General features: G+C 47.9%; 9 non-coding genes and 1 pseudogene across 9 annotated transcripts; all 10 read left to right on the forward strand.

The window, feature by feature from the left end:
- The first annotated feature begins 17011 nt into the window (after positions 1-17011).
- On the forward strand, positions 17012-17175 carry LOC135028111 (U1 spliceosomal RNA). Its single transcript, XR_010224464.1, has one exon. It is a non-coding gene; the product is annotated as a U1 spliceosomal RNA (small nuclear RNA).
- Positions 17176-17327: 152 nt separating this feature from the next.
- Positions 17328-17479, forward strand: LOC135028057 (U1 spliceosomal RNA; annotated as a pseudogene).
- Positions 17480-18161: 682 nt separating this feature from the next.
- On the forward strand, positions 18162-18325 carry LOC135028103 (U1 spliceosomal RNA). The gene has a single exon (XR_010224457.1). It is a non-coding gene; the product is annotated as a U1 spliceosomal RNA (small nuclear RNA).
- A 152-nt stretch (positions 18326-18477) lies between these two features.
- Positions 18478-18640, forward strand: LOC135028059 (U1 spliceosomal RNA). The gene has a single exon (XR_010224415.1). It is a non-coding gene; the product is annotated as a U1 spliceosomal RNA (small nuclear RNA).
- A 671-nt stretch (positions 18641-19311) lies between these two features.
- On the forward strand, positions 19312-19475 carry LOC135028099 (U1 spliceosomal RNA). The gene has a single exon (XR_010224453.1). It is a non-coding gene; the product is annotated as a U1 spliceosomal RNA (small nuclear RNA).
- Positions 19476-19627: 152 nt separating this feature from the next.
- Positions 19628-19790, forward strand: LOC135028071 (U1 spliceosomal RNA). Its single transcript, XR_010224426.1, has one exon. It is a non-coding gene; the product is annotated as a U1 spliceosomal RNA (small nuclear RNA).
- A 675-nt stretch (positions 19791-20465) lies between these two features.
- LOC135028122 (U1 spliceosomal RNA) lies at positions 20466-20629 on the forward strand. The gene has a single exon (XR_010224474.1). It is a non-coding gene; the product is annotated as a U1 spliceosomal RNA (small nuclear RNA).
- A 152-nt stretch (positions 20630-20781) lies between these two features.
- LOC135028061 (U1 spliceosomal RNA) lies at positions 20782-20944 on the forward strand. The gene has a single exon (XR_010224417.1). It is a non-coding gene; the product is annotated as a U1 spliceosomal RNA (small nuclear RNA).
- Positions 20945-21618: 674 nt separating this feature from the next.
- On the forward strand, positions 21619-21782 carry LOC135028096 (U1 spliceosomal RNA). Its single transcript, XR_010224450.1, has one exon. It is a non-coding gene; the product is annotated as a U1 spliceosomal RNA (small nuclear RNA).
- Positions 21783-21934: 152 nt separating this feature from the next.
- LOC135028077 (U1 spliceosomal RNA) lies at positions 21935-22097 on the forward strand. The gene has a single exon (XR_010224433.1). It is a non-coding gene; the product is annotated as a U1 spliceosomal RNA (small nuclear RNA).
- The last annotated feature ends 32 nt before the right edge of the window (positions 22098-22129 follow it).

The raw sequence follows: 22129 nt of genomic DNA on the forward strand, positions 1-22129 counted from the left end.
CTGCTGCACTATATCTATATATGCAAAGCTAATTCTGCTGGGTAATTACAATTGACTACAACCACCAATCTATTCTGCTGCACTATATCTATATATGCAAAGCTAATTCTGCTGGGTAATGCAAATTGAAACATTATTGCATAGTATGTTATTTTGAAGTACTTTTTTAAAGTTTTGAATGATATAGACCCAGTTTAATCTTTGTGGAATGCCTGGTTGTTGTTTTTAAGGTAATTTATTGCCTGGCATTTGAGGGGGTGGGGTGTGGTTACAGATTTCAATTATTGGTTTCACTTGTAATAGTCTTCTACTAAAGTCCAATGGTGTAGGCTGTGCAAAGCCATTTGGCTGTGCATTTATTGATCTAAGCGTGCATTTTTATAAAAGCGTGATAAAATTGACACATAACAGCAGTGTTCAATTAGCGTTCAGTCGAAGTGAAAAAAGAAGGAAAACAGAAGCACACCAATCTAACAAAACAAAGAAAACTGAAGAACTAATAACAAATGTGAGTCACTTACTCCTCAGATCACTCACCTCCTGATTGTTGCATCTGATTACATAGCACAGAACTACCTTACTTGGACATTTCATAAACCATCCATTTCACCTACAAATGCCTGTATCTGTATTATTGTAATTTTGTTTTTTAAGCACAGCTGCACCAATGCAATTTTACCTGCAAACACTTAAAACATCTAACATAATTACCATTGCTTCTTAAACCTCTCACAATCCTTTCATTTCTTACACTCCAAATACATTTCTGCACCCACTTTATCTACGCTTTTGACTCATTTCATACTAAATCTACACCCCTTGAGCCTACACTGCTTTTCTCACCTGCATTTCTACAATTCTTCTGCTCGGATTCCCTTACAGTCTCCTCTCCTACTTCCACTTTCCCTCAACCTATTTACCTACTTAACACTATGTGAATGCTTTCTTATACTCCCCACATCACTCAGTGTCTACCTAATAATGTATCTTTATCCTTCCCCCCTAGTCTCCTCCACCTCCTCCTCTGTCTCCCCTCCATCCCTCTGTTTCCTTCCCCCACCTTTCCTGTTACCCCACTTTCATTCACCTCTGCCCCATGGTCCTGCTACCCCACAACTCAGCCCTGCTCCCTCTCTCCCTTCCCTGTCACCTCCCCACACCCCATCCACATCACACTGACCTCCCTCCCTGCCCACCTCCTGCAGTTTCCCCTCCTATCTCAGGCACCCGTACCATCACTACTCTCTCATCCCTGCCCTCAAAGTTAATCCCACCTCATCGCTACAGCAACCCTGAAAATCTAATTCACATCTCTCCCACAAACTCATACCCCCTATCCTGTGCCCTCTGGAATGCCAGATCCGTTTGTAACAAACTGGTCCCCACTCATGACCTTTTCATTTCCAACTCCCTACACCTACTAGCCATTACTGAAACTTGGATTACGCCCTCTGACACTACTTCTGCTGCTGCTCTCTCTGCTGGGGGCCTTACATTCACACACACCCCCCGACCTGGGGGTCGCCATGGGGGTGGTGTTGGGGTCCTTTTACCTTCTAGTTACTCCTACCAACTCATACCACCAGAACCATCCCTTATATTATCTACATTTGAGGTCCACTCCATATGTCTCTTCCAACCAGTCCATCTTAGAGTAGCTGTCATTTACCGCCCCCCTGGCACTGCTTCCAAATTCATCGACAACTTTGCTTCCTGGCTTCCTCACTTCCTCTCTTCTGACATTCCCACCATTATCCTAGGCGATTTCAACATCCCTATTGACATCCCCACACAATCCCCTGCCTCTAAACTCCTTAACCTCACCTCTTCACTTGGTCTCTCCCAGTGGACCTCCTCACCCTCCCATGTGAATGGGAGCTCACTGGATCTGGTCTTCACTCACCGCTGTGATATTTCTGATTTTTCCAACTCCCCATTTCCCCTCTCTGACCACCACCTGCTCTCCTTCAACCTATCTCTCTCGACTTCCCCATCTCAACCTCCTAAGGCTACCATCACTAAGCGTAACATTGAAGCTATTGACACCACATTCCTTTCCTCCCTGTTTGACTCACTTCTCTCTCCTATTCTCTCTCTCTCTCATGCCCTGAACAAGCCACTTCCACATACAATGCTTCCCTTACTTCTGCTCTTGACTCTGTTGCTCCACCAACCACTGTTCACCCTCGCAAATTAACACCTCAACCCTGGCACACCAAATGCACCAGATATCTGCAAAAATGCTCACGTACTGCTGAGCGACACTGGAGGAAATCACGCTCTAAGGCAGACTTCCTCCATTTCAAACTTATGCTCTCATCCTTCAGTGCTGCCCTTTCTCTTGCTAAACAGTCATACTTCAAGAACCTCATCTCCTCCCAGTCTTCCAACCCCCGGCGCCTCTTTGCCACTCTCAACTCACTCCTCTGCCCACCTCCACCTCATCTCCCTTCCTCACTCTCTGCTCTTGACTTTGCCACTTACTTCACATCCAAAATTGACTCCATACGTCAGGACATCACATCACACCAGACTATCAGAAACCAGCCTTCTCCCATCCCTTACCAACCCTCCCCATCCCTCGCACCAACTCTGTCATCTTTCTCCCATGCATCTGGAGAGGAAGTCATGGCCCTCATTCGTTCCTGTTCCCTCACCACCTCCCCACTTGACCCTAACCCCCCCGCCTCCTCTGCCACATCTCTTCTTCTGCTTGTTCACATCTTTCCCACCTTCTCAATCTCTCCCTCTCATCAGGCACTGTCCCCTCTGCCTTCAAGCACGCTCTCATCTCTCCTATTCTTAAAAAACCTACCCTTGATCCAAACTCTCTCTTTAACTACCGACCCATCTCTCTTCTCCCTTTTGCCTCCAAACTCCTTGAGCGTATTGTCTACAACCGCCTTACTTCCTTTCTTTCCTCACACTCACTGCTTGACCCATTCCAGTCTGGCTTCCGTCCTCTCCACTCCACTGAAACTGCCCTTACAAAAGTATGCAATGACCTCCATGCTGCTAAATCTAAGGGACACTACTCTCTACTTATTCTACTTGATCTCTCTGCTGCTTTTGACACTGTGGACCATCCTCTCCTACTGCAAATCCTTCACTCCATTGGTCTGCGTAACACTGCCCTCTCTTGGTTGTCGTCCTACCTTTCTGACCGTTCATTCTCTGTCTCCTCTCATGACTCCACCTCCCCCTCACTTCCACTAACTGTAGGGGTACCCCAAGGTTCTGTCCTTGGTCCTCTTCTCTCTCTATACGTCCTCACTAGGTAAGCTCATTAGTTCTTTTGGTTTCCAATATCATCTCTATGCTGATGACACTCAAATCTATCTTTCCTCTCCAGACCTCTCCCCTACTCTCCTCACTCGTATCTCCAACTGTCTCTGCTATCTCTTCCTGGATGTCCCAGCTCTTTCTTAAACTTAACATGTCTAAGACCGAGCTGATCATCTTCCCTCCCTCCCGCATAACCTCACCTCCTACAATCTCATTATCTATTGATGGCACTACTATCTCCTCTACCCCCCAAGTGCGCTGTCTTGGAGTAATCCTTGACTCCTCCCTCTCCTTCAAACCACACATTCAGCACCTCTCACAAACCTGCCGTTTTCATCTAAAAAATATTTCCAGGATCAGACCCTTTCTGACCCAGGATGCTACTAAGACTCTTATCCACTCACTGGTCATCTCCAGACTGGACTACTGTAATCTCCTCCTGACTGGCATTCCTGACAAATACCTCTCTCCACTCCAATCTATCCTCAATGCTGCTGCCCGGCTAATTTTCCTCACCAAATGCACTACGTCCACCTCTCCTCTCTTACTAGTCCTTCACTGGCTCCCCTTCCCTTTCAGAATCCATTTCAAGCTTCTCACACTTGCTTACAAAACCCTCACCCACTCCTCTCCCATCTACATCTCTGATCTTATCTCGCTTTACACTCCCACCCGTCCTCTTCGCTCTGCTAATGCACGCCGACTCTCCTGCCTACGGATTACTTCCTCCCACTCCTACCTCCAAGATTTTTCACGTGCTGCACCACTTCTCTGGAATTCCCTACCTCTCCCCCTCAGACTCTCCACCTCTCTACAAAACTTCAAATGGGCTCTCAAGACCCACTTCTTCACCAAACCCAGCCAAATCTCATCCTAAACCTCTGTTCCACGCTCTCTATGTACCCCATCTGTCTCACCCCTGTCTGTCTACCCCTCCCCTTTAGAATGTAAGCTCTCATGAGCAGGGCCCTCTTCCCTCATGTGCTTACTCTTTTCTTACTTTAATAATCTTCAGCTGCACCAAATCCAGCAGTCTTCTGCCACCTGATACTTATTCCAGTGTCATCTGCTGATGTAGCTATGTTTATTTACCCTGTACTTGTCCTATATTGTCATCAACTGTAAGTTGCTGTTTTCCTGTTTGATTATTTGTTTATGTACTCTGTAATTTGGTGCTGCGGAACCCTTGTGGCGCCATATAAATAAAGGATAATAATAATAAATAATATATTATATAGCAGTACGGTACAGTAGGCCACTGCTCTACCTACCTCTGTGTCGTCAAGTATACTATCCATCCATACCTGTGGTGCATTTTAGAAAAAAAACATATCTCGGCAGAGCAATCTATATATCCATCATTTTTCAGACAGCAACAGTGGGTATTGTAATAGTCACCCAATCCATCACTTTTATAGGGTTACATGCATCCACATGCTACAGCCTGTCTCAATAATTTTACTGTCACGGTGTGTGTGTTTGTGTTTTTATTTGGGTATTTTTTGTTGTTGTAGAACTACAGGTACCAGCGAGCCCGTTATTTCCCCGCCTGCTGGTACTTGAGGTTCTCCAAGTACCAGCAAGTGGGGGAGGCTTGCTGGGCCTTGTAGTTCCACAACAAAAAAACAATATTCTTTTTTTACACATATGGCTATCAGCCCGGCACCCACCACACAGGGGTGCTGGGGACAGCCTCGGGCTTCACCCCTGGCCCTTGGGTGCCTCGAGGGGAGGAACCTCTTGATTTAAGGGATCCCCACTCCTCCAGGGAACCCCGGCCAGGGGTGACTAGTTGGAGGGGTAATGCCAGGGCCGCAGGGACCTACATAAAAGTGTCCCCTGGCTGTGGCATTATCTCTCTGGCTAGTGGAGCCCGGTGCTGGTTTTAAAAATATGGGGGACCCCTACATCTTTTGTCCCACGTATTTTTTGGAACCAGGACCCGTCTAAGAGCCCGGTGCTGGTTGTCTAAATACGGGGAACCTCTGTCCAATTTTTCCCCAAGTATTTAAATAACCAGGACCGGCTCAAAGAGGCTGGTTATACTAAGGAGGGGGGACCGCACACATTTTTTTTAACCCATTCAGACCCTTCTCCTTTAAGTTAATGGAAGCCCTGGACAACAAAATTGCATTCATGTCCTCCTCCCTCACCCTTCCCAGTCCCAAACACTCATTTTTTTTTCTTTAAAAATTTATAATATATCACAAGAACAATGAGCAGGCAGGCAGCGGGCATTGGCGGCATCGGACTGATATAGAAATTAGTGGTGGAGGGCTGGGTCAGTTGATTGTGGGAGAGTTTGTAAGCCATTGGCGGTGGCAGTGGGTATCGGCTCAGAGGCTGTAGCGGGCATTGGCTAAGGGTCATCGGCAGGATTCGGCGGACATTATGGCTGTAGTGCCTCACTAGCCACTGACCTCACCGCACGCCACTGTGGGACAGATGTAACATGCAGAGAGAGGTAGATTTTGGGAGAAGGAATGTCCTAGCATAACTGTTAATTGCAGTGTAATACTGTAATTCAACTGTGCAGCATTTGTGGCTAAATGTCAAAGAAGCCAGTATTTACCCTGCATGCAAAACAATAAATGTATTTGCACATACCTCCAAACTAACCCAATTTTTGCAGGACAGTCACTTTTTTTGGGAATGTCCAGCTAACCCAAATAACCCCCCCCCCCCCCAGTGTCCCATAGTCATGGGGAAGGGGGGGGTGGAAGGCTCCCTGTAGCTTGTTGCTCTGCAAATATGCACATTGTGGGTAATTCAGACCTGATCGCTAGGGTGTGTTTTTTGCATCCCTGTGATCAGGTGGTTGCCGCCTACAGCGGAAGGGAAAATTTGCTGTGCAGGTGTGTGATCACATGTGCACAAGAGCTGCACAGCTCAGCACTTACTCAGCCATTGAGGTGACGTCACAAATCCTCCCACAAAACGCCGGGTCCCTCCAGTGTTTTTCCGGACACTCCCTAGAAACATTCAGTTGCCACCCACACAAACACCCTCTTCTTGTCAATCTTCTTGTGATCTCCGGACCGTCGCACCTACGCATTGTGGCGCATACGCATGTGCAGTGCAGACCTGATTGCCCGCTGGGTGAAAATAAATTGAAGCGATCTGGTCTGAATAAGCCCCAATGTCTATTCACGGGAGACAGAGGGGCTGGGGTATGGTCAGCAGCTCACAGAGCACCTATAATGACAAAAATGGGAGACATGGCTCATGATCGCGATATATCTGCGAAGGTACGCCCTCTATTGATTGACAGGCAGAGGCATTCGCATTTTCTGCGGAGCACCCGGAGAAAATGTAGGCACATGCACAGGATGGACCCTGCGTATATGCCCCCATCCTCTTCATAGTTTTTGGGGTTGGAACGAGCAGTGTGAAAACATCAATCGATGGGGGTAATTCCAAGTTGATCGCAGCAGGAATTTTGTTAGCAGTTGGGCAAAACCATGTGCACTGCATTTACGAACAGATGATTTTTTATATAAATTTTAAAATGTTAGTAAATGTGTGTTTTTTTCAACCTGGAAGCCCAACATCGATTAAGATCGATCTTAAATAGACCCCTGGGTTTTAAGGATAACCATGGTTGAGTCCAATAATTAATTCACATTGACCGAAGTTCTAATTAAGTAGTGATGTGCACCGGAAATTTTTCGGGTTTTGGGTTCGGTTCCGCGGCCGTGTTTTGGGTTCGGACGCGTTTTGGCAAAACCTCACCGAAATTTTTTTGTCGGATTCGGGTGTGTTTTGGATTCGGGTGTTTTTTTCAAAAAACCCTAAAAAACAGCTTAAATCATAGAATTTGGGGGTCATTTTGATCCCATAGTATTATTAACCTCAATAACCATAATTTCCACTCATTTTCAGTCTTTTTTGAACACCTCACAATATTATTTTAATTGGTATTTGGTACCGGGGACACAGTACCTCAATCAAGTCTATAGTTGGCTCTGAAATCAGCATTAAACTGGATCCACACTTAGATTATCTGTCCAATTTTTTTTTCTAGTTGAAACAAAATTATGCTAATATGTGGCAGCAAATGACAATTGACCATTTGCTCCCAAACACTGGAAAACATCCAAAAATGGTCATTTAGATAAATTGGTTAAATCCATTTCATTTAGCTAATTTATCCAAACTACCTTTATTGTATCTTTGTGGGTGAATGATGTGTGGGTCAGTGTTGAGGGTGGTGGAGGAGATGGGTAATAGGCACAGCAGGGTGTGGACAGTCAAATAGTGTGCTTAGAGGTGCAGATAAATAGGGATATCTAATAATTCACCCACTATTCTATAGAATTATTAGATATCCCTATTTATCTGCATTACTCACCTAACACTCAGCATTTATCTACATGCTGATGCTATTCATAGCACTTAGCTTGCAAGTATTTTACCCATAAGAAGACACATTAGATGTTCCCTCTCTTTTCATTAAAGACGTCCCCAGCAACCATACTGTACTATACTACAACAGGAATAATTACTGTGGGGGATTATACCATTTGATCTGGAATAAAGGGAAAATATTGTGGAAAGAGTGCTGTAAGTGTATGATATGTAGAACTATTGCCAGGTTCTGACATTTGTCAAGTGAATTACTAATATACATTCAACTAATATTACATAGTGTCCAGTAATTCAGTATCAGACTAATTGATAAAGTCAATTTGGATCAATAATAAAGACACAACACAGGTAGCGAACCTTGATATTAATAAATGTATTTCCATTTATTATATATGGTAATTACATTATACAAACTTATTGTACTTTATCTCGTGTTTAGACAATTTTAACGAATTTATTAAAAGTAAATTTTTAAATCATCATTTGTGCGCCAGCAAAAGAGACATTCTTTTCTCTTCTCCTTTCCTGCATAACATTACTTGTCTCTGGTAGCACCCCCGAACGTCCTACAATTAATATTTAATATAACTGATGGACATTTATTGGGGCCTCTTCATACAAATATTTAGAATTTAATAGCTGGTGCAGAACACATCCCCTTCCCCCCATTCCCTGTATATCTGGATTCACCAAGGAAATGCTGATACTGACTCCAAGAAGAAAGGGAGTCTCTTCCCTATGAAGGTGAAGCCTTGTTTGGCGACGGCCTAGTTAATTTGATCTCGGCAGCTCCCGCAGGTAAGTCAACCTTCTTGCACTATGTTCCCTCTCAACGGATAAAGACGCATCATTATCTGATGCAGTCATTTCGGCCCAATAGATATGCAAGAAGTTAAGATTCCCCTTTCTTTGCAGGTAGAGGAAGAAGAAGAGGGAAGAGGTCTGTAGCCTCTTCAAGATTGCAGGAGCAGAGATTGTCCTCTGCTTCTGCCAAATCAACTGCATGACGCTAGGGCTTTCTTGCAGGAGCCCGCACCAGTGGGGGCACGTCTAAAACTCTTCAGTCAGTTCTGGATTCATTCGGACCTGGACTCGTGGGTTTTATAAATAGTGTCCCAAGGGTACAAACTGGGGTTTCAAGACGTTCCCCCTCACCGATTGTTCAAATCAGCCTTAGACAGCAGGGAGAAGGTTTTTATTCAAGCCACTTCGTGGTCCCGAAGCCGGACGGCTCAGTCAGACCAATCTGAAATCTGAAATCCCTCAATTTCTACCTAAAGAAATTCAATTTCAAGATGGAATCTCTCACGGTAGTGATCTCCAGTCCGGAGGAAGGAGATTTCATGGTTTTGGTAAACTTAAAGGATGCCTACTTACATGTTCCCATTTAGCCACTGCATCAAGCTACCTGAGGTTTGCAATTCAGGATTGTCATTACTAATTTCAGACGTTGCCATTTGGTCTGTCCACGGCTCCGAGGATTTTCACCAGGGTGATGGCGGAAATGATGGTTCTCCTTCGCAAGCAAGGAGTCACAATTATCCCGTACTTGGATAATAGTTTGCTGTCTGTTTCCACTTCTCTTTTCTTGAGCCGCTCCCTTCTATGCCCTTGCGCACTATCCTAACTTCTCCCGTCTGCTTACTTTGTGCCTTCCAACGCACAATGCGAACTACAGGTAGTGCTGCAGGGCCCACACCTTTTTACTTGCCTTACAGAGCAGCTCTGGAGCTGTTACAGTGCCCAGCTGCTGCAAGAAATCAGCTTGAATGCTTCAGGGGCTGGGGCATAGCCAACATGAGCCCCACACCGAAGGAGGGTGGAGGTGTTTAATGCGAACTAGGGGTCATCCAAGCGCCGCAAAAGGCCGCCATGCCCTGCATAACCCTTTTCTCTTTTCATATGCAGATGAGGGTTCCAGCCAACTTTGGCCCACTGCTTGGATGACATCACCGTATGCAAATCCGTCTTCTGCAGACCTTCTCCCAGGAATGCTTTTACTAGTTGTTGCATTTGGTTTGTTGTTTGGGGGTGCTTCAGTATTAGGCAGCCTTCTACCCTCCCATGTTCATCTCACCTGCCAGGTGAGATTCTATGATCATGAAGTTGCTTCTCCCAGGGCAAGGCTCACCCATTGCCAGGCTGATGCAAGAACTGGCAGCCCGACTAGAACATCAGGAGGCTGCACAGGGCCACATCATCCGCTGTCTCCAGGATCTCTCTACTCGGCTGGATGGGATTCAGACAACTCTCCGTGGATCAGGCGCGTCTGGTGCGTCAACCACAGTGACTCCAGCTATAACCCCACCCACCTTACCCATTTCTGCTCCACGTCTTCATCTTCCAACGCCAGCAAAATTTGACGGATCTCCAAGATTCTGCAGGGGATTTCTCAACCAGTGTGAGACTGCAAGGGATATTGGACTCTTGAGTTCACGGGCCAATTTCATGGCAGTCTCGGATAGGAGGGCATTGTGGATTCACCAAGGGAATGCTGATGCTGACTCCAAGAAGAAAGGGAGTTTCTTCCCTATGAAGGTGAAGCCTTGTTTGGCGACGGCCTAGTTAATTTGATCTCGGCAGCTCCCGCAGGTAAGTCAACCTTCTTGCCCTATGTTCCCTCTCAACGGATGAAGACGCATCATTATCTAACGCAGTCATTTTGGCCCAATAGATATGCAAGAAGTTAAGATTCCCCTTTCTTTGCAGGTAGAGGAAGGAGAAGAGGGAAGAGGTCTGTAGCCTCTTCAAGATCGCAGGAGCAGAGATCGTCCTCTGCTTCTGCCAAATCCACTGCATGACGCTGGGGCTCTCTTGCAGGAGCCCACACCAGTGGGGGCACGTCTAAAACACTTCAGTCAGTTCTGGATTAATTTGGACCTGGACTCGTGGGTTTTACAAATAGTGTCCCAAGGGTACAAACTGGGGTTTCAAGACGTTCCCCCTCACCGATTGTTCAAATCGGCCTTAGTCAGCAGGGAGAAGGCTTTTATTCAAGCCTCTTCGTGGTCCCGAAGCCGGAAGGCTCAGTCAGACCAATCTGAAATCTGAAATCCCTCAATTTCTACCTAAAGAAATTCAATTTCAAGATGGAATCTCTCAGGGTAGGGATCTCCAGTCCGGAGGAAGGAGATTTCATGGTTTTGGTAGACATAAGGATGCCTACTTACATGTTCCGTTTAGCCACTGCATCAAGCTACCTGAGGTTTGCAATTCAGTATTGTCAAAACCAATTTCAGACGTTGCCGTTTGGTCTGTCCACGGCTCCGAGGATTTTCACCAGGGTGATGGCGGAAATGATGGTTCTCCTTCGCAAGCAAGGAGTCACAATTATCCCATACTTGGATGATCTCTTGATAAAGGCGAGACCCAGGGACCAGTTGTTGCAAAACATTGCACTCTCCCTGACCATTCTTCAACAACATGGTTGGCTCCTAAACTTGCCAAAATCGCAGTTGGTCCCAATGACGCGGTTGTTGTTTTTGGGAGTGATACTGGACACAGAAGAGGTTTTCTTCCAGTGGAAAGGCTATGGAGATCCAGAGTCTGGTCAAACAAATTCTGAAACCAGCAAGAGTGTTAATCCATCTATGCATTCGGTTGCTGGGGAAGATGGTTGCGGCCTACGAGGCCATTCAGTTTGGCAGGTTCCATGCTAGAGTGTTCCAGTGGGACCTGTTGGACAAGTTGTCCGGATCCCACCTACACATGCACCGGAGGATAATCCTGTCTTCCAAGACCAGAATATCACTCCATTGGCGGCTGCACAGTTCTCACCTCCTAGAGGGGCGATGGTTCGGGATCCAGGACTGGATCCTAGGGACCACGGATGCAACCCTCCGAGGCTGGGGAGCAGTCACACAGGGGGAAAACATCCAAGGAAGATGGTCAAGTCGGGAAAGTTGTCTCCACATAAATGTTCTGGAGTTAAGGGCCATTTAATAACTGCAGACACAGTACGCACTGGGACGGGTGCCAAGCATCCTCTACGGACTAAGAGAAAAGGATTTACCGGTAGGTATTAAAATCCTATTTTCTCTAACGTCCTAGAGGATGCTGGGGACTCTGTAAGGACCATGGGGATAGACGGGCTCCGCAGGAGACATGGGCACTTTAAGAAAGACTTTAGTTCTGGGTGTGCAGAGGCTCCTCCCTCTATGCCCCTACTCCATACCTCAGTTTGATACTGTGCCCAGTGGAAACTGTGTGCTTTTCAGGAGCTCTCCTGAGCTTTCTGACAGAAAGTATTTTGTTAGGTTTTTAATTTTCAGGGAGCACTGCTGGCAACAAACTCCCTGCATCGAGGGACTGAGGGGAGAGAAGCAGCCCTACTCTCTGAGTTGCAAGGTCCTGCTTCTTAGGCTACTGGACACCATTAGCTCCAGCGGGATTGGTACGCAGGATCTCACCCTCACCGTCCGTCCCACAGCCGCGCCGCCGTCCCCCTCGCAGAGCCGGAAGATAGAAGCCGGGTGAGTATGAGAAGAAAAGAGACTTCAGCGGTGGCAGAAGACTTCATGATCTTCACTGAAGTAACGCACAGCACTGCAGCTGTGCGCCATTGCTCCCATACACCTCACATACTCTGGTCACTGTAAGGGTGCAGGGCGCCCTGGGCAGCAATATAAACCTCTTTTTGCCAAAAATATAACATATATACAGCTGAGCACTGTATATATGTATGAGCCCCCGCCAATTTTACAGTTTAAGCGGGACAGAAGCCCGCCGCCGAGGGGGCGGGGCTTCTCCCTCAGCACTCACCAGCGCCATTTTTTCTCCACAGCACCGCTGAGGCAGCTCCCCAGACTCTCGCCTGCTGAAACCACGGTAGACAAGAGGGTTGAAAAGAGGGGGGGGGGCACATAATTCGGCGCAAATTACATACAGCAGCACTACTGGGCAAACATTAAGTTACTGTGTTATTCCTGGGTTATATAGCGCTGGGGTGTGTGCTGGCATACTCTCTCTCTCTGTCTCTCCAAAGGGCCTTGTGGGGAAACTGTTTTCAGAAAAAGCATTCCCTGTGTGTGTGGTGTGTCGGTACACGTGTGTCGACATGTCTGAGGAAGAAGGCTATATTAGAGAGGAGCGGGAGCAAATTAATGTGGTGTCTCTGCGACAGCTGATTGGATGGATATGTGGAATGTTTTAAATGCTAGTGTAAACTCAGTGCACAAAAGATTAGACAAGGCTGAAGCTTCGGGACAGTCAGGGTCTCAACCCATGCCTGATCCTATGTCGCAGGGACTGTCAGGGTCTCATAAGCGCCCACTATCCCAGATTGTTGACACAGATACTGACACGGATTCTGACTCCAGTGTCGATTACGATGATGCAAAGTTACAGCCAAAATTGGCAAAATCCATTCGATATAGGATTATGGCAATAAAAGATGTTTTGCACATCACAGAGGAACCCCCTGTCCCTGACAAGAGGGTACATAAGTACAAGGGAAAGAAGCCTGAGGTAACCTTTCCCCCCTCACACGAGCTGAACGAGTTATGTGAAAAAGCTTGGGAATCTCCAGATAAAAGACTGCAGATTTCCAGAAGGATTCTTATGGCGTATCCTTTCCCATCAATGGATAGGTTAAGATGGGAATCCTCCCCTAGGGTGGACAAAGCATTAACACGCTTATCCAAGAAGGTAGCCCTCCCGTCCCAGGATACGGCTACCCTCAAAGAGTCTGCTGACCGCAAACAGGAGATAACCCTGAAGTCCATTTATACACATTCGGGTACCTTACTCAGACCGGCAATTGCGTCGGCCTGGGTGTGTAGTGCTGTAGCAGCATGGACGGATACCTTATCTGAGGGGATGGATACCCTAGATAAGGATACTATTTTATTGACCCTGGGGCATATAAGAGATGCTGTCCTATATGTGTGTATGCAAAGTACAGGTGGTGCTGCAGGGCTCACACCCTTTTACTTGTCTTGTAGAGCAACTCTGGAGCTGTTATTGGATCCATCTGCTGCAGGCCTTCCCCCAGGAATGCTTGCACTAGTTGTTGCATTTGGTTTGTTGTTTGGGGGTGCTTCAGTATTAGGCAGCCTTCTGCCCTCCCACATTCATCTGAAAATGTGTTCTCCCTGCAGTTGTTGTCCCCAGATGAGAGTTCCCTTGTGCTTCCTCAGTTGAATCTCCTTAACTTGACGGGGGTGTGCCCGAGCAGCCGCCCTCCACAGCCCTATCCCAACACATACTTATCTTGCATATGAGATCTCTTGATCATGAAGATAGTTCTCACAGGGTGAGGTTCATCCATTACATTTTAAAGTAGGAAGGTACAAATTACATATTCGAATTACATATATGTGCTGGATTCAAATGTTTTCCCCCTTCCTTTCTCAATTGTGCCCATCAGCAGCTATTCTTATGTTGCTGCCAATGGTTGTGACACATTTTTTTCTTCTGTGGGGTACACTGGACTCCACAAGGATTCATATTGGGGTGTAGAGTAGGATCTTGATCTGAGGCACCAACAAGCTCAAAGCTTTTGACTGTTCACAAGATACTCAGCGCCCCCTCCTCTATAACCTCGCTTCCATGAACAGGGAGCTCAGTTTGTAGTTGGTGCCTTCAGTAGCAGGCCACTTAACAGGGGGCTGCCTCAGGCATCCTATTCTTAGCTATTAATTTTGACAAGAAAAGAAGAACTTTTTTAATAAGAATCTACAAGGGCTGCAGCAGGCTAGGTCTAATAGACATATTTACTGCAGCTCCATCACTCCCAGCGGCACAGTATACTCCAGTGCCCCGGTTGCTGGGTCACTGCAGCGGAGGCTCCGGTTTCTTCCTAAGGTCAGTCACACACACACCGCCCTCCGGGATCACGAGGCCGCTGATGAAAGGGTGGTAAGGGTCTTCTGTGCCCGCTTTATACTGTGATCCAGCGTGGCTGTAGGGGGCGGGCCGTGTGCGCACTGGCGTGGACACTGATTACTGGGCAGCTGCTCCACTAGCCACCAGGGACAGTTAAGGAGCACAGCTCTGGGGGTTTTTCTCCTATATTAACCCCATATTGTACTACCCGCAGTGCATTGTGATAGGTAATAGGGCCTGATTCGGGTTGGATTGCAATCGCAATAAGCAATCCAACTGCAAAAATTGCTAAGAGCATACGCATCCGCCTGCAGATAATGCGATCGCCTCTGCCAGTCAATCGGTGCAGGGGGGGGGGAGGGGGGTCAACAACACTCCATTCCCAAGTCAGAGATGGAGCGGTGCGGGGGCAGGGTTTCAATATTGGGTCGGCAACGGAGAAACAGGAGGCGTGGTCAGAGCGGCTGCATGACATCTCATGGGCCGGACTCCGCCAGTGGAGCCCCAGCGTCATGCAGTAGATTTTGTAGAGGCCGGGGAGGACTTCTGTTCCTGGGAGCTAGCTGTGTTGTGCATCTTTTTTCCTCTGCCCCTACCTCTGGCAAGAAAGGACGCACCTCACACTTTCTTGTTTCTTTGTGACCGAAAGGACTGCATTTGATAATGCAGAGCTTTCTTATGCTGTGAGGGAACATAAGGTAAAAAATTTGATTTTCCAGCTGTAGCTGTGCGTGTTAATGCTTTGTCCATCCTAGGGGAGGATTCCCATCGTAACCTATCCGTTGATGGGAAAGGATACGCCATAAGAATCCTTCTGGAAATCTGCAGTCTTTTATCTGGAGATTCCCAAGCTTTTTCACATAACTCGTTCAGCTCGTGTGAGGGGGGAAAGGTTACCTCAGGCTTCTTTCCCTTGTACATATGTACCCTCTTGTCAGGGACAGGGTGTTCCTCTGTGATGTGCAAAACATCTTTTATTGCCATAATCCTATATCGAATGGATTTTGCCAATTTTGGCTGTAACTTTGCATCAACGTAATCGACACTGGAGTCAGAATCCGTGTCGGTATCTGTGTCAACAATCTGGGATAGTGGGCACTTATGAGACCCTGACAGTCCCTGCGACATATGATCAGGCATGGGTTGAGACCCTGACTGTCCCAAAGCTTCAGCCTTGTCTAATCTTTTGTGCAATGAGTTTACACTAGCATTTAAAACATTCCACATATCCATCCAATCAGGTGTCGGCGGAGACACCACATTCATTTGCTCCCGCTCCTCTCTAATATAGCCATCTTCCTCAGACATGTCGACATACGTGTACCGACACACCACACACACACAGGGAATGCTTTTCTGAAGACAGTTTCCCCACAAGGCCCATTGGAGAGACAGAGAGAGAGAGCATGCCAGCACACACCCCAGCGCTATATAACCCAGGAATAACACAGTAACTTAATGTTTGTCCAGTAGCGCTGCTGTATGTCATTTGCGCCGAATTATGTGCCCCCCCTCTCTTTTCAACCCTCTTGTCTACCATGGTATAAGCAGGGGAGAGTCCGGGCAGCTTCCTCTCTGCGGTGCTGTGGAGAAAAAATGGCGCTGGTGAGTGCTGAGGGAGAAGCCCCGCCCCCTCGGCGGCGGGCTTCTGTCCCGCTTAAACTGTAAAATTGGCAGGGGCTCATACATATACAGTGCCCAGCTGTATATATGTTATATTTTTGCCAAAAAGAGGTTTATATTGCTGCCCAGGGCGCCCCCCCTGCGCCCTGCACCCTTACAGTGACCGGAGTATGTGAGGTGTATGGGAGCAATGGTGCACAGCTGCAGTGCTGTGCGTTACCTCAGTGAAGATCATGAACTCTTCTGCCGCCTCTGAAGTCTTCTTTTCTTCTCATACTCACCCGGCTTCTATCTTCTGAATCTGCAAGGGGGACGGCGGCGCGGCTCTGGGACGGACGGCGAGGGTGAGATCCTGCGTACCAATCCCTCTGGAGCTAATTGTGTCCAGTAGCCTAAGAAGCAGGACCTTGCAACTCAGAGAGTAGGGCTGCTTCTCTCCCCTCAGTCCCTCGATGCAGGGAGTTTGTTGCCAGCAGTGCTCCCTGAAAATTAAAAACCTAACAAAATACTTTCTGTCAGAAAGCTCAGGAGAGCTCCTGAAAAGCACCCAGTTTCAAATGGGCACAGTATCAAACTGAGGTATGGAGGAGGGGCATAGAGGGAGGAGCCAGTGCACACCCAGAACTAAAGTCTTTCTTAAAGTGCCCATGTCTCCTGCAGAGCCCGTCTATCCCCATGGTCCTTACGGAGTCCCCAGCATACTCTAGGACATTAAAGAAACTAGAATTTTAGTTTGGGGGTGCTTCAGTATTAGGCAGCCTTCTGCCCTCCCATGTTCATCTAAAAAAGATGTGTTCTCCCTGCAGTTGTTGTCCCCAGATGAGAGTTCCCTTGTGCTGCCTCAGTTGAATCTCCTTTACTTGACAGAGATGTGCCTGAGCAGCGGCCCTCCCCAGCCCTATCCCAAATCATACTTATTTTGCATAGGAGATACCATGGTCATGAAGATTGTTCTCCCAGGGTGAGGTTCATTCATTGCATTCTGGGTATGCTGACTCCTGTGATTTCCCCAAATGGGGGAAACTCGACTGCATTATTTGTGGTAGTGGGGGACTGTGTTTGTGCTTTCCTCTGGTCAGCTCTGGTAAAAGTCAGATTTCTTTGTCTCAGATCTTCCTCTAGCCTTGTTTTTCTTTCGAGAGTTCCCTTGTGCTGCCTCAGTTGGATCTCCTTCACTTGACAGGGGGGTGCCCGAGCAGCGACCCTCCCCAGCTCTAGCCCAACTCCTACTTACCTGCCAGGTGAGATACTATGATCATGAAGGTGCTTCTCCCAGGGCAAGGCTCACCCATTGCACTCTGGGTGTGCTGCTCCTGCGATTTCCCCAAATGTGGGAAACTTGACTGCATAATTTGTGTTTCCCGTGGTCGGATCTCGTATAATTCAGATCTCTTTGTCTCAGGTCTCTCTCCAGCCTAGTTTGCTGTCTGTTTCCACTTCTCTTTTCTTGAGCCGTTCCCTTCTATGCCCTTGCGCACGATCCTGACTTCTCCCGTCTGCTTACTTTGTGCCTTCCAATGCACAATGCAAACTACAGGTAGTGCTGCAGGGCCCACACCCTTTTACTTGCCGTACAGAGCAGCTCTGGAGCTGTTACAGTGCCCAGCTACTGCAAGAAATCAGCTTGAATGCTTCAGGGGCTGGGGCATAGCCAATATGAGCCCCACACCGAAGGAGGGTGGAGGTGTTTAATGCAAACTAGGGGTCAGCCAAGCGCCGCAAAAGGCCGCCATGCCCTGCACGCCCCTTTTCTCTTTTCATATGCAGACGAGGGTTGAAGCCAACTTTGACCCACTGCTTGGATGACATCACCATATGCAAACCCATCTGCTGCAGGCCTTCCCCCAGGAATGCTTGCACTAGTTGTTGCATTTGGTTTGTTGTTTGGGGGTGCTTCAGTATTAGGCAGCCTTCTGCCCTCCCATGTTCATCTGAAAATATGTGTTCTCCCTGCAGTTGTTGTCCCCAGATGAGAGTTCCCTTGTGCTGCCTCAGTTGAATCTCCTTTACTTGACAGAGATGTGCCTGAGCAGCGGCCCTCCCCAGCCCTATCCCAAATCATACTTATTTTGCATAGGAGATACCATGGTCATGAAGATTGTTCTCCCAGGGTGAGGTTCATTCATTGCATTCTGGGTATGCTGACCTCTGTGATTTCCCCAAATGTGGGAAACTCGACTGCATTATTTGTGGTAGTGGGGGACTGTGTTTGTGCTTTCCTCTGGTCAGCTCTGGTAAAAGTCAGATTTCTTTGTCTCAGATCTTCCTCTAGCCTTGTTTTTCTTTCGAGAGTTCCCTTGTGCTGCCTCAGTTGGATCTCCTTCACTTGACAGGGGGGTGCCCGAGCAGCGACCCTCCCCAGCTCTAGCCCAACTCCTACTTACCTGCCAGGTGAGATACTATGATCATGAAGGTGCTTCTCCCAGGGCAAGGCTCACCCATTGCACTCTGGGTGTGCTGCTCCTGCGATTTCCCCAAATGTGGGAAACTTGACTGCATAATTTGTGTTTCCCCTGGTCGGCTCTCGTATAATTCAGATCTCTTTGTCTCAGGTCTCTCTCCAGCCTAGTTTGCTGTCCGTTTCCACTTCTCTTTTCTTGAGCCGTTCCCTTCTATGCCCTTGCGCACTATCCTGACTTCTCCCGTCTGCTTACTTTGTGCCTTCCAACGCACAATGCAAACTACAGGTAGTGCTGCAGGGCCCACACCCTTTTACTTGCCTTACAGAGCAGCTCTGGAGCTGTTACAGTGCCCAGCTGCTGCAAGAAATCAGCTTGAATGCTTCAGGGGCTGGGGCATAGCCAACATGAGCCCCACACCAAAGGAGGGTGGAGGTGTTTAATGCAAACTAGGGGTCAGCCAAGCGCCGCAAAAGGCCGCCATGCCCTGCATAACCCTTTTCTCTTTTCATATGCAGACGAGGGTTGAAGCCAACTTTGACCCACTGCTTGGATGACATCACCATATGCAAATCCATCTGCGGCAGGCCATCCCCCAGGAATGCTTGCACTAGTTGTTGCATTTGGTTTGTTGTTTGGGGGTGCTTCAGTATTAGGCAGCCTTCTGCCTTCCCATGTTCATCTGAAAATATGTGTTCTCCCTGCAGTTGTTGTCCCCAGATGAGAGTTCCCTTGTGCTGCCTCAGTTGAATCTCCTTTACTTGACAGAGATGTGCCTGAGCAGCGGCCCTCCCCAGCCCTATCCCAAATCATACTTATTTTGCATAGGAGATACCATGGTCATGAAGATTGTTCTCCCAGGGTTAGGTTCATTCATTGCATTCTGGGTATGCTGACCCCTGTGATTTCCCCAAATGTGGGAAACTCAACTGCATTATTTGTGGTAGTGGGGGACTGTGTTTGTGCTTTCCTCTGGTCAGCTCTGGTAAAAGTCAGATTTCTTTGTCTCAGATCTTCCTCTAGCCCTGTTCTTCTTTCGAGAGTTCCCTTGTGCTGCCTCAGTTGGATCTCCTTCACTTGACAGGAGGCTGCTCGAGCAGCGACCCTCCCCAGCTCTAGCCCAACTCCTACTTACCTGCCAGGTGAGATACTATGATCATGAAGTTGCTTCTCCCAGGGCAAGGCTCACCCATTGCACTCTGGGTGTGCTGCCCCTGCGATTTCCCCAAATGTGGGACACTTGACTGCATAATTTGTGTTTCACCTGGTCGGCTCTCGTATAATTCAGATCTCTTTGTCTCAGGTCTCTCTCCAGCCTAGTTTGCTGTCTGTTTCCACTTCTTTTTTTCTTGAGCCCATCCCTTTTATACCCTTGTACACTATCCTGACTTCTCCTCCCGTCTGCTTACTTTGTGCCTTCCAATGCACAATGCAAACTACAGGTAGTGCTGCAGGACCCACACCCTTTTACTTGCCTTACAGAGCAGCTCTGGAGCTGTTACAGTGCCGAGCTGCAGCAAGAAATCAGCTTGAATGCTTCAGGGGCTGGGGCATTGCCAACATGAGCCCCACACCGAAGGAGGGTGGAGGTGTTCAATGCAAACTAGGGGTCAGCCAAGCTCCGCAAAAGGCCGCCATGCCATGCACGCCCCTTTTCTCTTTTCATATGCAGACGAGGGTTGAAGCCAACTTTGACCAACTGCTTGGATGACATCACCATATGCAAATCCATCTGCGGCAGGCCTTCCCCCAGGAATGCTTGCACTAGTTGTTGCATTTGGTTTGTTGTTTGGGGGTGCTTCAGTATTAGGCAGCCTTCTGCCCTCCCATGTTCATCTGAAAATATGTGTTTTCCCTGCAGTTGTTGTCCCCAGGTGAGAGTTCCCTTGTGCTGCCTCAGTTGAATCTCCTTTACTTGACAGAGATGTGCCTGAGCAGCGGCCCTCCCCAGCCCTATCCCAAATCATACTTATTTTGCATAGGAGATACCATGGTCATGAAGATTGTTCTCCCAGGGTTAGGTTCATTCATTGCATTCTGGGTATGCTGACCCCTGTGATTTCCCCAAATGTGGGAAACTTGACTGCATTATTTGTGGTAGTGGGGGCCTGTGTTTGTGCTTTCCTCTGGTCAGCTCTGGTAAAAGTCAGATTTCTTTGTTTCAGATCTTCCTCTAGCCTTGTTCTTCTTTCGAGAGTTCCCTTGTGCTGCCTCAGTTGGATCTCCTTCTCTTGACAGGGGGGTGCCCGAGCAGCGACCCTCCCCAGCTCTAGCCCAACTCCTACTTACCTGCCAGGTGAGATACTATGATCATGAAGTTGCTTCTCCCAGGGCAAGGCTCACCCATTGCACTCTGGGTGTGCTGCCCCTGCGATTTCCCCAAATGTGGGAAACTTGACTGCATAATTTGTGTTTCCCCTGGTCGGTTCTCATATAATTCAGATCTCTTTGTCTCAGGTCTCTCTCCAGCCTAGTTTGCTGTCTGTTTCCACTTCTTTTTTCTTGAGCCCCTCCCTTCTATACCCTTGTGCACTATCCTGACTTCTCCTCCCATCCGCTTACTTTGTACCTTACAATGCACAATGCAAACTACAGGTAGTGCTGCAGGGCCCACACCCTTTTACTTGCCTTACAGAGCAGCTCTGGAGCTGTTACAGTGCCAAGCTGCTGCAAGAAATCAGCTTGAATGCTTCAGGGGCTGGGGCATGGCCAACATGAGCCCCACACCGAAGGAGGGTGGGGGTGTTTAATGCGAACTAAGGGTCATCCAAGCGCCGCAAAAGGCCGCCATGCCCTGCATACCCCTTTTCTCTTTTCATATGCAGATGAGGGTTCCAGCCAACTTTGGCCCACTGCTTGGATGACATCACCGTATGCAAATCCGTCTTCTGCAGACCTTCCCCCAGGAATGCTTGTACTAGTTGTTGCATTTGGTTTGTTGTTTGGGGGTGCTTCAGTATTAGGCAGCCTTCTGCCCTCCCATATTCATCTGAAAATATGTGTTCTCCCTGCAGTTGTTGTCCCCAGATGAGAGTTCCCTTGTGCTGCCTCAGTTGAATCTCCTTTACTTGACAGAGATGTGCCTGAGCAGCGGCCCTCCCCAGCCCTATCCCAAATCATACTTATTTTGCATAGGAGATACCATGGTCATGAAGATTGTTCTCCCAGGGTGAGGTTCATTCATTGCATTCTGGGTATGCTGACCCCTGTGATTTCCCCAAATGTGGGAAACTCGACTGCATTATTTGTGGTAGTGGGGGACTGTGTTTGTGCTTTCCTCTGGTCAGCTCTGGTAAAAGTCAGATTTCTTTGTCTCAGATCTTCCTCTAGCCTTGTTCTTTTTTCGAGAGTTCCCTTGTGCTGCCTCAGTTGGATCTCCTTCATTTGACAGGGGGGTACCCGAGCAGCGACCCTCCCCAGCTCTAGCCCAACTCCTACTTACCTGCCAGGTGAGATACTATGATTATGAAGGTGCTTCTCCCAGGGAAAGGCTCACCCATTGCACTCTGGGTGTGCTGCTCCTGCGATTTCCCCAAATGTGGGACACTTGACGGCATAATTTGTGTTTCCCCTGGTCGGCTCTCGTATAATTCAGATCTCTTTGTCTCAGGTCTCTCTCCAGCCTAGTT

Source organism: Pseudophryne corroboree, unplaced genomic scaffold (genome assembly GCF_028390025.1).
Source record: "Pseudophryne corroboree isolate aPseCor3 unplaced genomic scaffold, aPseCor3.hap2 scaffold_473, whole genome shotgun sequence".
Taxonomy (NCBI): domain Eukaryota; kingdom Metazoa; phylum Chordata; class Amphibia; order Anura; family Myobatrachidae; genus Pseudophryne; species Pseudophryne corroboree.